The sequence below is a fragment of the Tupaia chinensis genome, unplaced genomic scaffold (genome assembly GCF_000334495.1).
Source record: "Tupaia chinensis unplaced genomic scaffold, TupChi_1.0 Scaffold139935_1, whole genome shotgun sequence".
In the NCBI taxonomy this organism is placed as follows: Eukaryota; Metazoa; Chordata; class Mammalia; order Scandentia; family Tupaiidae; genus Tupaia; species Tupaia belangeri.
Window position 1 is genome coordinate 1,062,761 of NW_006199814.1, and position 13,304 is coordinate 1,076,064.

At 38.8% G+C, this 13,304-nt stretch overlaps 1 protein-coding gene across 1 annotated transcript in view; it reads right to left on the reverse strand.

Moving 5' to 3' along the window:
* ST7 (suppression of tumorigenicity 7) overlaps positions 1-2,913 on the reverse strand; it is a 240,519-nt gene extending 237,606 nt beyond the window's left edge. The window contains exon 1 of the mRNA XM_006162373.3: positions 2,868-2,913. The gene's annotated coding sequence lies outside the window, so the exon portion shown is untranslated. The remainder of the gene's footprint in view (positions 1-2,867) is intronic.
* Positions 2,914-13,304: the final 10,391 nt, after the last annotated feature.

Below are 13,304 nucleotides of genomic sequence, written 5' to 3' on the forward strand. Positions count from 1 at the left end.
TCTCTCTCTGTCTGTTTGGCGAGCACACGCGCCCTATAGCGAAAACCTCTAAAAAAAAAAAAAAAAAAAGAAAAGAATTTCCAGGAAAAACTGAGACAAACATGACCATGCCCCATTTATTGAGAACTTTAGTATTTGTTCGATGCTGAAACACTGTGGTAGAAATTCTCATATGTTCCATATCACAGGAATTTTCTCCATGCTGGCCATAACAGCATGATGTACAATATGTTAGAAGGCACTGAATCAACCAAGAGCTCTAAATGTTTTAAATGCCTATATTAACACAGTTTTTTTTTAAATTTCTACTGACTATTCATTTCTTTTCAACACATACAATGTATTTCTGAACTGCGAAGAGAGTAAACAAGCTATTTCATCCTTTCTCTGCAGAGAATTATCATGATGAAATGGAAAAATTCTGAGCAATTGGATACTACAAAAGTAAGGTCAAGGAATCCTTTGGCTATCTCCCTGGGCCTCTGTTCATCACCATTCAAAAAATCATTTTCAGAACATTGGGTTTTCCTCCATAATTTAACAATTTTACTGTATATATACAAAAGATAATCATTTGGTTCTGGTTTAAGTTACTCTGTCAAAAATATGTTAATCATTGGGCCAGCCCAGTAGTCCAGCAGTTAAACACTGTGGATGGGGAGCTGGACACCATATGGCTGACTGCAGTTGGCCTCCTTACCCAGCAGCTTGAACAAAACATCCTGGGCACATGGGCATGCATACCCCAAATACTGACAAGCAGAAATGGAGGAAAAATGATTGTGGCATGACCACGCCCCACTGGAAGTTGCTTTTTCTTTTCCCCAACTTTTCTGGAAATTAATATGTATATATGTGTGTGTGTGTGTGTGTTTACTCATACCAGTCAGTATCCATCCCATTCAAAATTCCCTCTTAAGAAACAGTTTTTAAGCCTTTCAGTAAAAGATGGGAGAAACATATTCTAAGGAACTAACTCAGTAAGCGAATCTGACACTGTAAAAGAAAAAGTATATAGATTACATGTTATGGACGTGCATAATTTTTTCATTCAATCGCTCAGGAGGGAAATTTTGCTTTCAGCACATGCAAACACACACACACACACACACACACACACACACACACACACACATGAGTTACCACTATAACCGTTAGGAAGCTAGCAGAGATTCTACATTGCTGATCAATTTGAAATAGATTGTACTGAAAAGATACCATGTTGAAAACTTGAGTAATTAATGAAGCTTGTAAACATAAGCAAACATTACATAAAAACAGCAATGTATTAGAAACTTGAAATCCAAAAATAATAGATCTTAATTGATCTTCACCAAAAATTGCTCAGGCAAACATCAATGTTCAAGAATATATGTTCACAAAACAAGATGTCTTTTCTGGGGGCCGGCAAGTGGAGTGGAAGTTGGAGACACTGGACTACCACATGGCTGACTACAGTTCAAGTACCGGACCTGGTGACTTGCTTTCTCACTTTCCCTCTCTTGCTCTGTCCCTCTCTGGTCATATTTAACTAAATAAATAAAGTTAAATAATTCTTAAAAAGAGTTTCCATATAGTTCCATTATATTTGCCTTGGTTTTTTTTTTTGTTTTATTTTGTTTTTTGAGAGAGATTTTTTGCTATTGGGCGCGTAAGCTCGCCAGAGCCACAGAGACAGAAAGACAGAAAGCAAGAAATCACACCTGGGGGAACGGCCACACCACAATCCCTTCTCCTTTCGGGATTTTGGGCATGCACGCACATGCACCAGGTGTGAGTTTTAAGCTGCCAGGTCCAAGATTCAAACCGCGATCAACTACATGGGAGTCCAGCGACATTAACCATTACACCATCTGTTGGTCGCAGTCTTTAGTCAAAATAGAGATATCAGATTAAGAACAGGATAAGTATCCTGCCATTTACTACAGCATTGAGAGGAAAAATAAGGTGATCATCTTTTCCTTTTTATGTAGCCCCTATACTGACAATAATATTATTATCAGCCTACCACCTATAATCACAAAAATGATAATAACAACAGTAACACCAGACTATATCAAAAAATAACCTCCAGAAAAAAAAAAATAAAAAAATAACCTCCAGTTACAATGACAGTCACATAACACCCATCTTCCTCCAAGCTTGCCCAGGAACAATCTCAAAGACTTGTAAGCTCTGTTAACAACCTCAGGAATTGTTTCTGAAAATACCATTACCTGACCCCTGCACTTTTATCACCTTACTAATAGTCCTTTCTGTAACTCACACAGACATAAAGCCTCTCCTTCCAGCTCATTTGTGAAGTGAAAGGTTCCTTTCCAGGAAAACAAACACCTGAGCTCCAGGGACCATAACAGAAAACAAGAGTAAAATTCCACTACACTTAGCACAGATAGTTCTCTTTTCTGCTATGTTCTTTCAGGAAGAAATACACTATGAAAATACACATGTTCTCCTACATAATAATATAAGTAGTTTCACTTGATTTCTGAAGTGGAGATAGGCAAATACCACTTGGGTACACTTTCAAATGGCAATGATTAGGTTTCCTGCTTTCTTTCCTTCATTTGTAGCAGAATCATTTTTCAATCATCCCTATGAATTTTTATACACAGTAGATAAAATGCCAGTTTCACTGTTTCTGCTCTAAACAAATGCCTATAGCTTCTTCAATGCTTTCCAACATCAATATTAAGATGTTCATCTAGTTTCTTGGTGCTGAAAAGGAGTCCTAGCTTCACAACATAAAAGGCTATAGTACAGAATACATCTTAAGAAGCTTTAGAGAATACCTACCAGACGTCTGAGTTCAGAAAAGACATAACCCTTTAGATACTAGAATTTCTAATTTTTAATATAACTCTTACCGTGGCAAAGATCCAACAGTATTTCTCAATGAAGGTGCTATGGGCATTTTAAGCAGAATTAACACTACAGTTAACATCCTTGGCTCCTAGACATTGAAGGCTAGTACCACTGACCAGTCATTGTGACAACACAAAGCCCCCACACACATTTCCACATGGGCCCCTAGTGGAACAGGGCTGCCTTCCAACCTTAATATGCATTTCCCTGCCATCAAAGTCACTCAAAGCTCCAAGGAAGCTTCTCTTAATAACTCAGTATTTTTAAAGACTGCCAAAGAGATGCAATGATGACATGAGATACAGGACTAATCCCTAAAGGAGCTCTTAAAGAAGCTGTTTGAAACAGTCCAAAGATCATTTTGCTTTTAGATCACTTATTTCTCCTCTCATAAAGGTATTACTGCTAAGCCTCTGCCGTCCAGTACAGTAGGAGCTCTCTACAGATGGCTATTTAAAATTTATATTAATTAAAATTAAAAATTCAGTTATGCAGTCACGCCAATCACATGAGCTCAACAGACACCATGTTATAGAACATTTCCATTATGTAGAAAGTTCTATTGGACAGCACTAGTCTAAAACTTCTGTTTTTAAGAATTTTAATTTATTTATTTTACATTCATTCACTGTACATCATCACAGCATACAAAAAGAGATTTCTCTTCCAGAATACACTGTATATTGGCTTAATCAATAATACTACTATACATGTTATCTGTCATCAATGAGTAATTCTTCCTTTCTTTTTTTTTTTTTTTTCTTTTTTTGGAGAGGTTTTTGCTATAGGGCACATGCATTCACCAGAAAGAGAGAGAGAGACAGCAGAAAGAAAGCAAGAAATCACCTCCAAGAGGGGATGGACACCCCACAATCCCTTCTCCCTCATTCTCCTCTCGGGCTCTTGGGCACACACATACACACGCCCAGTGTAAGTTTAAGCCACCAGGTCCGGGACTCAAACTGTGGTCGACTTCGTGGGAGTCCAGCGACATAGCCATTACGCCAACTGCTGGTCCCTTTTTCTTGTTTCTTATACATTTTGCATTTTTCCCCTTGATTCCCTACTTCTCACCCTTTGCCATTTCCCAACCTCCTCCCACACTGTCTCTGCTATGTACAGTTGCTTAAGCATATGACTTGCCACATCAGTGCCATTTTGAGGCACAGACATAGAATTCAGTTCATTTTCAAACTCTAACACTGGCTCTCAAACAAAATTCCAGGAAAATGCATCATTAAAACAGAAGCTTCAGTATTAGAATAACTTGTTTAGTATCTACAGAATGGATCATCCTCTCTACACAACAGATAGTATCTCCTAACCAAGCTATTCTACAGGCAATGTCAATCAGTGAAGTAATACTAGGCACATACTGAACCTTCCTTTCTTGTCTCAATATCTACTAAGGGCTAAATTTTGTTTTATAAACAAAAGGAAAATGTCCCATGATTGATACGCCCTTCACAAGGTTTTGTGTAGCCTTGTGGGGCCACAGAGGTATAGGAGTCTACTGGTTCCACCCCAACTCAGAGCTGTTCCATCTCATGTTTTATATGTCACTGAGTACTTTTTCTCAAGGACTTGTTGTTCACACACCTTGGAATTGTGCCCAAGATGGGGCCTAGGAAGTCAGACCCCAAGTTCTATAAAATGTTTAGTATATAAATTCTTGAGAAAGCATTTGATAAGGCTGTAAAAGTATTTTTGCTACCTCTTTAGTAAGTGAAGATGAGGGCAGCGATTCTGTTGTGAATTCCTTGTAACCTATTGTTCTCCTATTTGACGTACCTAAGTTTATTAATAAGCCTACTATTTTAAAAAAGATATTCCAGTCTCAAGTACTTTGGTAGGCAGTGCAGCACAAGCATGCCTGAGTGGCATTGCTGATTCACTACAAACTGATCAGCTCTGAGATCACAGACAGACTGCAATGGCAAGCCATAGTTGCTGTCTGTAAAATGCAAGAAAGATGATCATGCAAATTGCCTAGCACATCGATGGGCATAAAGTATTTTGTGAATGTTACTTTGGCCTTTGCTGTTCCTTCTGCCTGGAACACCTTCCCCCTGATAGTGCACAGAGCAGCTCCACTTTTTTTAGGTCTCAATTTAAATCACTTTCTTAGAGAGGTCTTCCCTACCCATTCAGGTTCAGGATATGTCTCTGTTTAGTTCTTTCCTACTACTGATGATCTATAAAGACTATAAATATTAGCTTAGCTCTTACCAGTTCACGATCAGTTTTTCTCACCTGAAGGTAAGTTCCATGAGAATAGTATATCCCAAGAGAACAGCACAGTGACTGGCACATAGTAGATGCTCAGTTTAAACTTGACAGATGAATTAATGAATTTCTACATTAAACAAAGTTGACTTCCCCTCCTACGAGACCGCTCCTACTTTTCCAAGCATATTTACCTCATGTCTCTTCTAGAGGGCCATAAGGGATGTGGCATTTCTCCACCTTAATGGTGATAGAAATCTTTTCTTATGGAAAAATCTTCATAGCTTCAGAACTAATGTGCTATGGGAAAAAATTCAGCTATAGATACCCATTTAGTTGTACACTGTTAAATATAAATAATATCCAAATGTCATCTAGGGATTTTATCCACCTATCTTGGCAAAAGGGGGTCAGTTACTCATTTGCACCATAAAAAAAAAAGAAAGAAAGAAAAAGAAAAAAGAAAAACACTGAAATACCTTCTGATCTCTCTAGATTTAAAAAGAATAATGAACCTTTTTAAAAAATGATTACTAATAGACTAGAAGAGAGAACACAATAAAAAATCTATATCCTGCCTGGTTAAAAACTATATCTACATAACCAGGACCAGCAGTTGGCATAATGGCTATGCTGCTGGACTCCCATGTAGCCGACCAGAGTTCAAATCCCAGACCCGGTGGCTTAAACTCATGCTGGGCACGCATGCATGGGTGCCCAGGATCCAAGAGGAGAATAGAAGAGAAGGGATTGTGGTGTGGTCATTACCTCTGGGGGGGGCGATTTCTAGCTTTTTGTCTCCATCTCTCTGTATCTTTCTGGCAAGTATACTCACTCTATAGGAAAAAAAAATTAAAAACCTTTATCTACATAACCAACCCTGATATGATGAACTAACACTAACAAGTTCATATTATCTACCCCCCAGCTCAACTCTACAAAAGTTGACAGGCTATTTAGTTCAATTTCTTAGTATTTCTCAAAACATATTACTGCATGTTTAGACACATGTGTCAAATATAAAGAACTGGGAAGGTGCAGAGTTAATATTAGAAATCAAAAGGTGGAAGAAATATCAGCTTCTTATGGAGGTAAAAAGGGACAGGAATCCCAGTCTAATCGCATATCATCACAAAAAATCCAAGAGGCCATATATCAAACAAGAAAAATTATACACTAGCCCACCAGTGTGTTTTATTAAGCCCAAATAATATTTACATTTTTTAAATTAGTTGCTGGTGTTTGTAAATTAGAGAACTTAACACAAAAATGACATTCCCAATGTTCCTTGAAAAGTTAGAAGATATGGTCTACAGATGACCTACATTCCCCAATAGCAAAAACTGACCAGAATAAATAACTCATTGCTACCCCTACTGTTGGCCTCTGAGTTTGCAACTCCTGGATAGACTCAAAATTGAGATCCACATCATGAGCTGAATACCAGGAATCAGAAAGAAGCAAGCACAACTAATAAAAATGAGAGTATTACAGGGGAGGGGCCAGCAGGTGGCATGGTGATTAAGATGCTGGACACTCCCACATGGCCAACCACGGTTTGAGTCCCAGACCTGGTGGCTTGCTTTCTCACTCTGTCTCTCTCCACCCCCCTTCTCTCACCAAATTAAAAAATAAACAAATGAATAAATAAAATTCAATCCATAGTTCTTTTAAAAATAATAATAAAAACACTAGGGTATTACAGTATACAATGCCACCCATCCTGTTCTGTGAACCAGCTCACTGCTTACTCAGGGCAGTTTTCTATAGGCTCACAATCAACCACTTGCCCATGCCAGCTAAGGCTTGCCTATCACCTTCCTGTGCATTACCGTCATGTCCCCAGCAAGTGTTTATTCCCTTACTTGGCATTTCACACTTGTGATGAGTGTAATAATAATAATGCCTTTCATTTGTGGCAACATGTTTTAAAAGCTTTTTGGGAAACCTAGATACGTATATGTGTACACAATCAGAAAACTTAGCTCAGGGTGCTGAAAGCTAGCATTATTATTCCTAACTTGTCAAAGGATGAGGACACAAGTCATTACATAGTCACTCACAGGTAAGGGCAGAGCCATGACAAATACCCAGATTTTCTAAACCGGTGGATTTTTCCTCTCTTCCAATTATCCCCTAGGTTTTGTTATGTGTATTATGTGTTAGGGTCCGGGCAGAAAGCTGAAATCATACACAGATTTGAATACTTTGAGAATCTAATAAAGGAATTACTTCTCAGTGTGTGCAAAGGGCAGAGGCTTTAGTGGAAGAGCATAGGCAGACTCACTCTTCCAAGACCTCCAATCTTCTACCAGGATTTTTTGCGTATTCACTACGTCCAACCAGAAGACAGAGCCAAGACATCTGACAGAAAAAGTCTGTAGTAATCACCTCCCAGGGCAAAAAGAAAGGGCAAAAAGGTTGAAAAGTGAATCTCATAGAGTAAACAGAAGCTGAGTGATACATCATGCAATTACAAATTTTCTCAGCATCTATTTCCCAACAGAGCAACCACTGCTAGCAGCATTTCAGGTTCCACAATTACATATTTACTTCTCTTTTTGATTATGGTCACTAAGACAGACCTCCTCAATGTCACAGTATTCTCTCTAAGACCTTAATGAATTCATTTTTTTAAGAGATTTTTACTATAGGGTGTGTGCACTTGCTGGAGAAACAGAGAGACATAAAGCGAGAACTCACTCCCCTGCAGGGGATGGCCTAGCCATGATCCTTTGTCCATGCTCTTCTCGGGATTTGGGGCATGTACGCACACACACCCAGCGTGAGTTTTAAGCCACCTGGTCTGAGACTCTAACTGTGGTCAAGTACATGGGAATCCAGCAACATAACCGTTATGTCATCTGCTAATCTCAGTGAATTCATTGTTATTAGCCTTGAGTATAGAGATATCACCAAAAGTTTTCTTTTCATCAACAAACATTGTGTCCCCTGGTTTCTCCTTTTTCTGGAGGGAAATAAACTCTTTCATGTATGTAGTAGATTCTATTCCAAAAATCACATAATTGTTCCTCAAAGAGTTAAACTTGCTTCCCTAATGATTTGTTGTTTGTTATGCATTAAAATCACTGGTAAACTAGACGTTACATTTAAGCAAAAGATTATCTCCTTAAGTTTCTTCCATACCTTTGGAAAGATGTCTTAAATCTCAGAAACATAAATATATTTTATTTACTAATCAACCCCAAAACACCCTCCAATCTAATATTTACTTCAGGAGAAAATTTAGAATTTTGAAAACTTTGTGATAAGTGAAATAAGTGGGTAAGAAACTAGCAAATATTGGGGAGCTGGGAGGTGGCACTGTGGTAACACTGTTAAAACTGACCCACATTGGAAGATTCTGGGTTTGCATCCAGAGACCCCTCTGAACATGCTGGGTACTTGCATGCCCATGATCTGGTGCTAACTGGAGCTGGGGGTGGACTGCAGTGAGAGAATCTCTTGGGGGCGACTGTCCCTCTGTCTCTTTCTCAGTCTTTATTTAAAAATAAACACGCTTTTAAGAAAGATAAATATCTGACACTAGTTCCTAGTATAGTCAAATTCACAGAGACAAAATGAATGCTGGTTGGCAAGGGCTAGGAGGCAGGGGGAGTAAGAAGCTAGGGATTAATATTAAGTTTCTGTTGCAGAACATGATGAAGTCCTAGAGATAGATTATGACAATGGTTGCACAATAATGTGAATATACTTAATGCCACCAAACTATACACTTAAAATGGTTAAAATATTATATATATATATATATATATATATATATATATAAACTAAGTCAAAACATCCATTTAGTATCTTTGCTACTGCCTCCCCCTTTTTTTTCTCAGAGTGTGCATGAGTTTCCCAGAGAGAGACAGAGACAGAATGAGAGAGAAAGTGAGAAAGCAACCCCTGTAGGGCACTTGATTCCTTCTTCTCCATTCTCCTCTAAGGAGCTTGGGTCCACACAAACATGCACCCAGCATGTTTCTCAAGCCACCAGGTCCAGGATTCAAATCTCACAGTCAGCCACGGGGGATCCAGTGACCTTAACCACCACATCATGGGTTGGCCCACACTTGGCGCTTTTTCAATCTGAAAACACCTTTTACAATACAAAGAGTACCACTGATTCCCTAGTCAAATTTCTGTCTTCAAGGTATTTCAAATCCCTCAAGGTATTAGAAACCTCGAAGTTTCTACATAATCAGGTTCAATTTCATGCCTCAAAAATTAACTCAATTTCCCCTATACCTAGCATCCATTCTGAGAATAAAAGCTCCTATTATCCCTTGGAAACAATCTTTAGATCATTATGTTCCTGGTCCATGCCAAATACTGACATTTCGAAGATGATTAAGTTGAAATGTTCTGTTAAATGTTCTGTTCTGTTATCCAAAAGTTCAGTTAGTGGGAGATACAAACTTGGTTGGATATCATCTGTGCTTCCCCAAATTCAAGCAGGTATATTGCTTCAAAGAAGGCAAGCATCCGAGTGGAAAAAGTCATAGCCTAAGAGCTTATTTGTAACAGCTCTTACTGGAAACCACCCAAATGTACATCAACAGTAGAATGGATAAACTCTGGTCATAAAATGGAGCACTATCCAACATTAAGGATGAGCAAACAATTGATACAAGATAATAAGTGAAACTTACACAAATAATGTTCACAGACGAAAGCCAGACAAAGTAAATGAACACTATATTTATTCCACTTATATCAAAATCAAAATAGGTAAAAACATAATGCCAGAAGCTAGTAACCTTTGAGCAGTAGCTTAGGTCAGAGTTACTGATCAAAAAATGAAAAAGGCCTCCCGAGAGCTGGCAATGTTCAGTTTCTTGATCTGGGACACAGTGACATGGTTTGTCATTTTGTGAAAATCCATCTATTTCTGGTCTTTCCTCCATAAATATTACATTCAATTTCAAAATCTACTTTAAACATTTTCTGCTCTTATTTAAGGGGGAGGGAGATAGGCATAAAATATATAGTATATCAGATGATGATAAGCACAATAAAAAGAAACTAAAGCAGGAAAGGGAATAAGGAGTCCTAGGGCATATGGATGGTATAGAAGGGAAATTTGTAATTTTTAAAGGTCAAGAAAGACTGAAGTGAGAAGGTGACCTTTGATTAGAAACCTACTAAGGGTTTGGGTGTGGTCCATGTGGTTTTGCGGGGGGCAGCAGAGAACACACCATTCAGCTTGTGCTTGTATACTGCTATTGAAAACGATAACAGTTTATATCTTGGGTTATATAACACCTATTATCAAAATTAATTCATCCTTTTTTCTTTGTTATTGTGTCTTCTAGAAAATGTAAAGTTTAATATGTGGCTCATGTGTGGCTTGTATATCACACCTCTATTGGCTAACATCACACCACATTACACAACCACTGAGGACAAGGTGTTATCAAAGCCATTTCCGGGTCCCTTACGGAGCCCACAGCTCAGTAAACCAGCAGGTATTTGCTGGATAAATAAATAATGTATGTTTTCACAGTACTGGTCTCCAAAGGCGTCATTTTTAAAATGTGTTGTTTCAGAAATGCATTCTGAGGCATTTTGTTGATTATTTAAAGTAGTTTTGTCTTTTGGCTGATTATTTTAGTATCCTTTTTAGAGATCACAATTTATTCCTCCGATACTTCGTTGAAATACAACCACCATTTTAAACACTAACCTCCAGGATTTCAATAGTTACTATAGAGACATTTCAAAATTCAAGAAAATAAGAAATCTACTGCTTTATCTTTTAAAGAGTGCCCTCTAGTGCTGATAAAAATTATTAGAATAAATACATAAATCCAATAAGATCAATTAACTTTATAATAAAATCGAAAAGAAATTGAGACAGCCCCATGGCCTAGTGGTTAGAAGCGTCAGATCCCACATGGCTGACCATAGTTCAAATCCCAGTCCTAACAGCTTGAAAAACATACCAAGCACATGTGTGGCATGCCTCAAATCATGACAGAATAGAAAAATGGAGAAATTATGAGAGCTTTCTCGCTCTCCCACTCGGTCTCACTCCCTCTCTCTCATGAGTTCATATGCCCTCTAGCAATAAAAATAAGAAATTTTAACTATAAAATATAAAGACTCAGTAAAACAGAGTAAAAACCAAATGCTGCATATAGCTAAAATATTAGCCTTAAGTGAACTAGTCTAAATGAAAGGAACTTGGGACCAGCAGGTGGCATAAAGGTCGAGGTGGCTGGATCCAACATGGCCACCTGAACAGTTTGAGTACCAAACCAGGCACTTGAAAAAGACTCTGGGCCCGGTGTGTGCATGCTGAAAATCCTGAGAAAGGGTGAAGAAGGGGTTGTGGCGGGACCACCCCCAGTGGGTGATCTCTCACTTTTCCTTCCCGCCCCCTCTCTCTGCCAAGTGTATGTGGCCTATAACAAAGCTAATAAAGGAAAAAGAACGAAAGGAACTTGAAGAGAAAATATTCTCTAGTGTCATTTTTTAAATGTCAATAAATATTCCATTTTATAAAACTGGGTAAGCCTATACCAAATTTTATTAGTTTTACTCCACAGAGACCCAAAAAGACATTATGACCACCAGATTAATGAAAGAAACTAATGTATCTGGGAAATAGGCAAATTCAGGAAAATATCTGGGAGGATGTCTATAGAATTCAAAAACATTTCAATTGCTTTGAATTTTACAAATCAGAACAAGGGTTAAATAATTCATAGCAATAGGAGAAGCTTTTTAGAAAGTAAGAAGAGGTGTAATTATGGCAGACGATTCCTGGTACCAGAGTGAACCAGACTCCAAAAGTACCTAAGAGAAGCCCTGGTGACAGGCTTCCTGTGAGGGCCATGTCTGGACAAGTAGTAAGGTCAGTAATGGCTTTGCAGAACTGGGAGCTGACTGCAACCTTACAGGAAATCAATATGGATGAAGTTCAAAGGTGGTGCAGAGTTCAAAACAGAGGTCAGTTTTCAGTGACAAGAAAATGGGGCTAAGCCGAGAACATCAAAGGAGAAGCAGTTGTCTTAAACAGCCAGACCAGAGATCAATATGGCAAGTCCAAAGGCCCAAGGAGGGTGCACGTAAGGATGGCCATTCCCAGTGAGCCCACTCCTGCCAGTGCCTCCTGCCTTAGCCACATCCAGCTTCAGGACTCCTTCAGGACTCCTCCAGAACCCAGCTAGATACCTAAGGATAAAAAATGCCAAACTCATGTAGAGGGTACTATACATCATGCTAGCACTTACTTATGGCTTGGAGCTCTTCTTTGGAGTTACTGAGAATGGTGATGAAGGGAGATTTTATAGAAGCTCCTGGGCAGTGGCTAATGGCCTGCTGAAAAACAGAGACCTAAAAGGAGACATACTGAAGGACTGGTGGTGAGGAGGTGGGAGAACAGAATGTGGACGGGCAGACTATTGAAAGGCGCAGGAGGAGAACACACGCGTAAATTCTCACCAGAAGGCGGGACTACAGAAGTTCTGAGTCAGCCTTCTCAGTCTCTTTTGCTAGTTCTTCTTCTTCCCCATCTCCTTGGGATAGGAAGTCCCAGAAAATAATTTAAGTTCTCTTCTCTATATTCACTTCTTTAGTAATCACATCTAATTCCATGACTTAAAATACTACCTACAAATGTGTCCAAAATCTCTCTCTCTTTATCTCCAGACTCATACGCAACTACCTACCAGGATATCCTTCTGAATGTCTGAATATCTCCAACTTAATACATCCCGAACTAGTCTTCCCCCAAAACTTGCTCCTCCTTTCACTCACACTAGCATTCCCACTTCATGTGTCTCCACTGGAGTTGGGAACTGGATGTTCTCTCCAAAGAATTTGATACTTAGCAGTGACTTTAAAATAATAATAGAAGGGTGGGGGGAAGTAGCTGGAATTCATTCATTCATTCTGACATCGGCATCCTGAGAAAACTAGCCATTCATCCCCGCCATGGATCCCCAGAGATACTCTAGATTTTGTTCTTTTTATAATCTATTCTTCAGCTTTTCACTAGATTCTGATTTTTTTCACTTTTCCTTAAATTAGCCAGAGTCAGTTTCTGCTGTTTGCCAGTCAATGCCCTAACCTTGTACAAGCTCTCAACTCAAAGATTCCGCTTCACTGATTTTCAATGTGCCACAGACTCTGCCTCCATTCTTCCTTCCACTTACAGTGAGGGTGTAAAGGCAAAGTCATCCCACTTTCAACTCTAACAG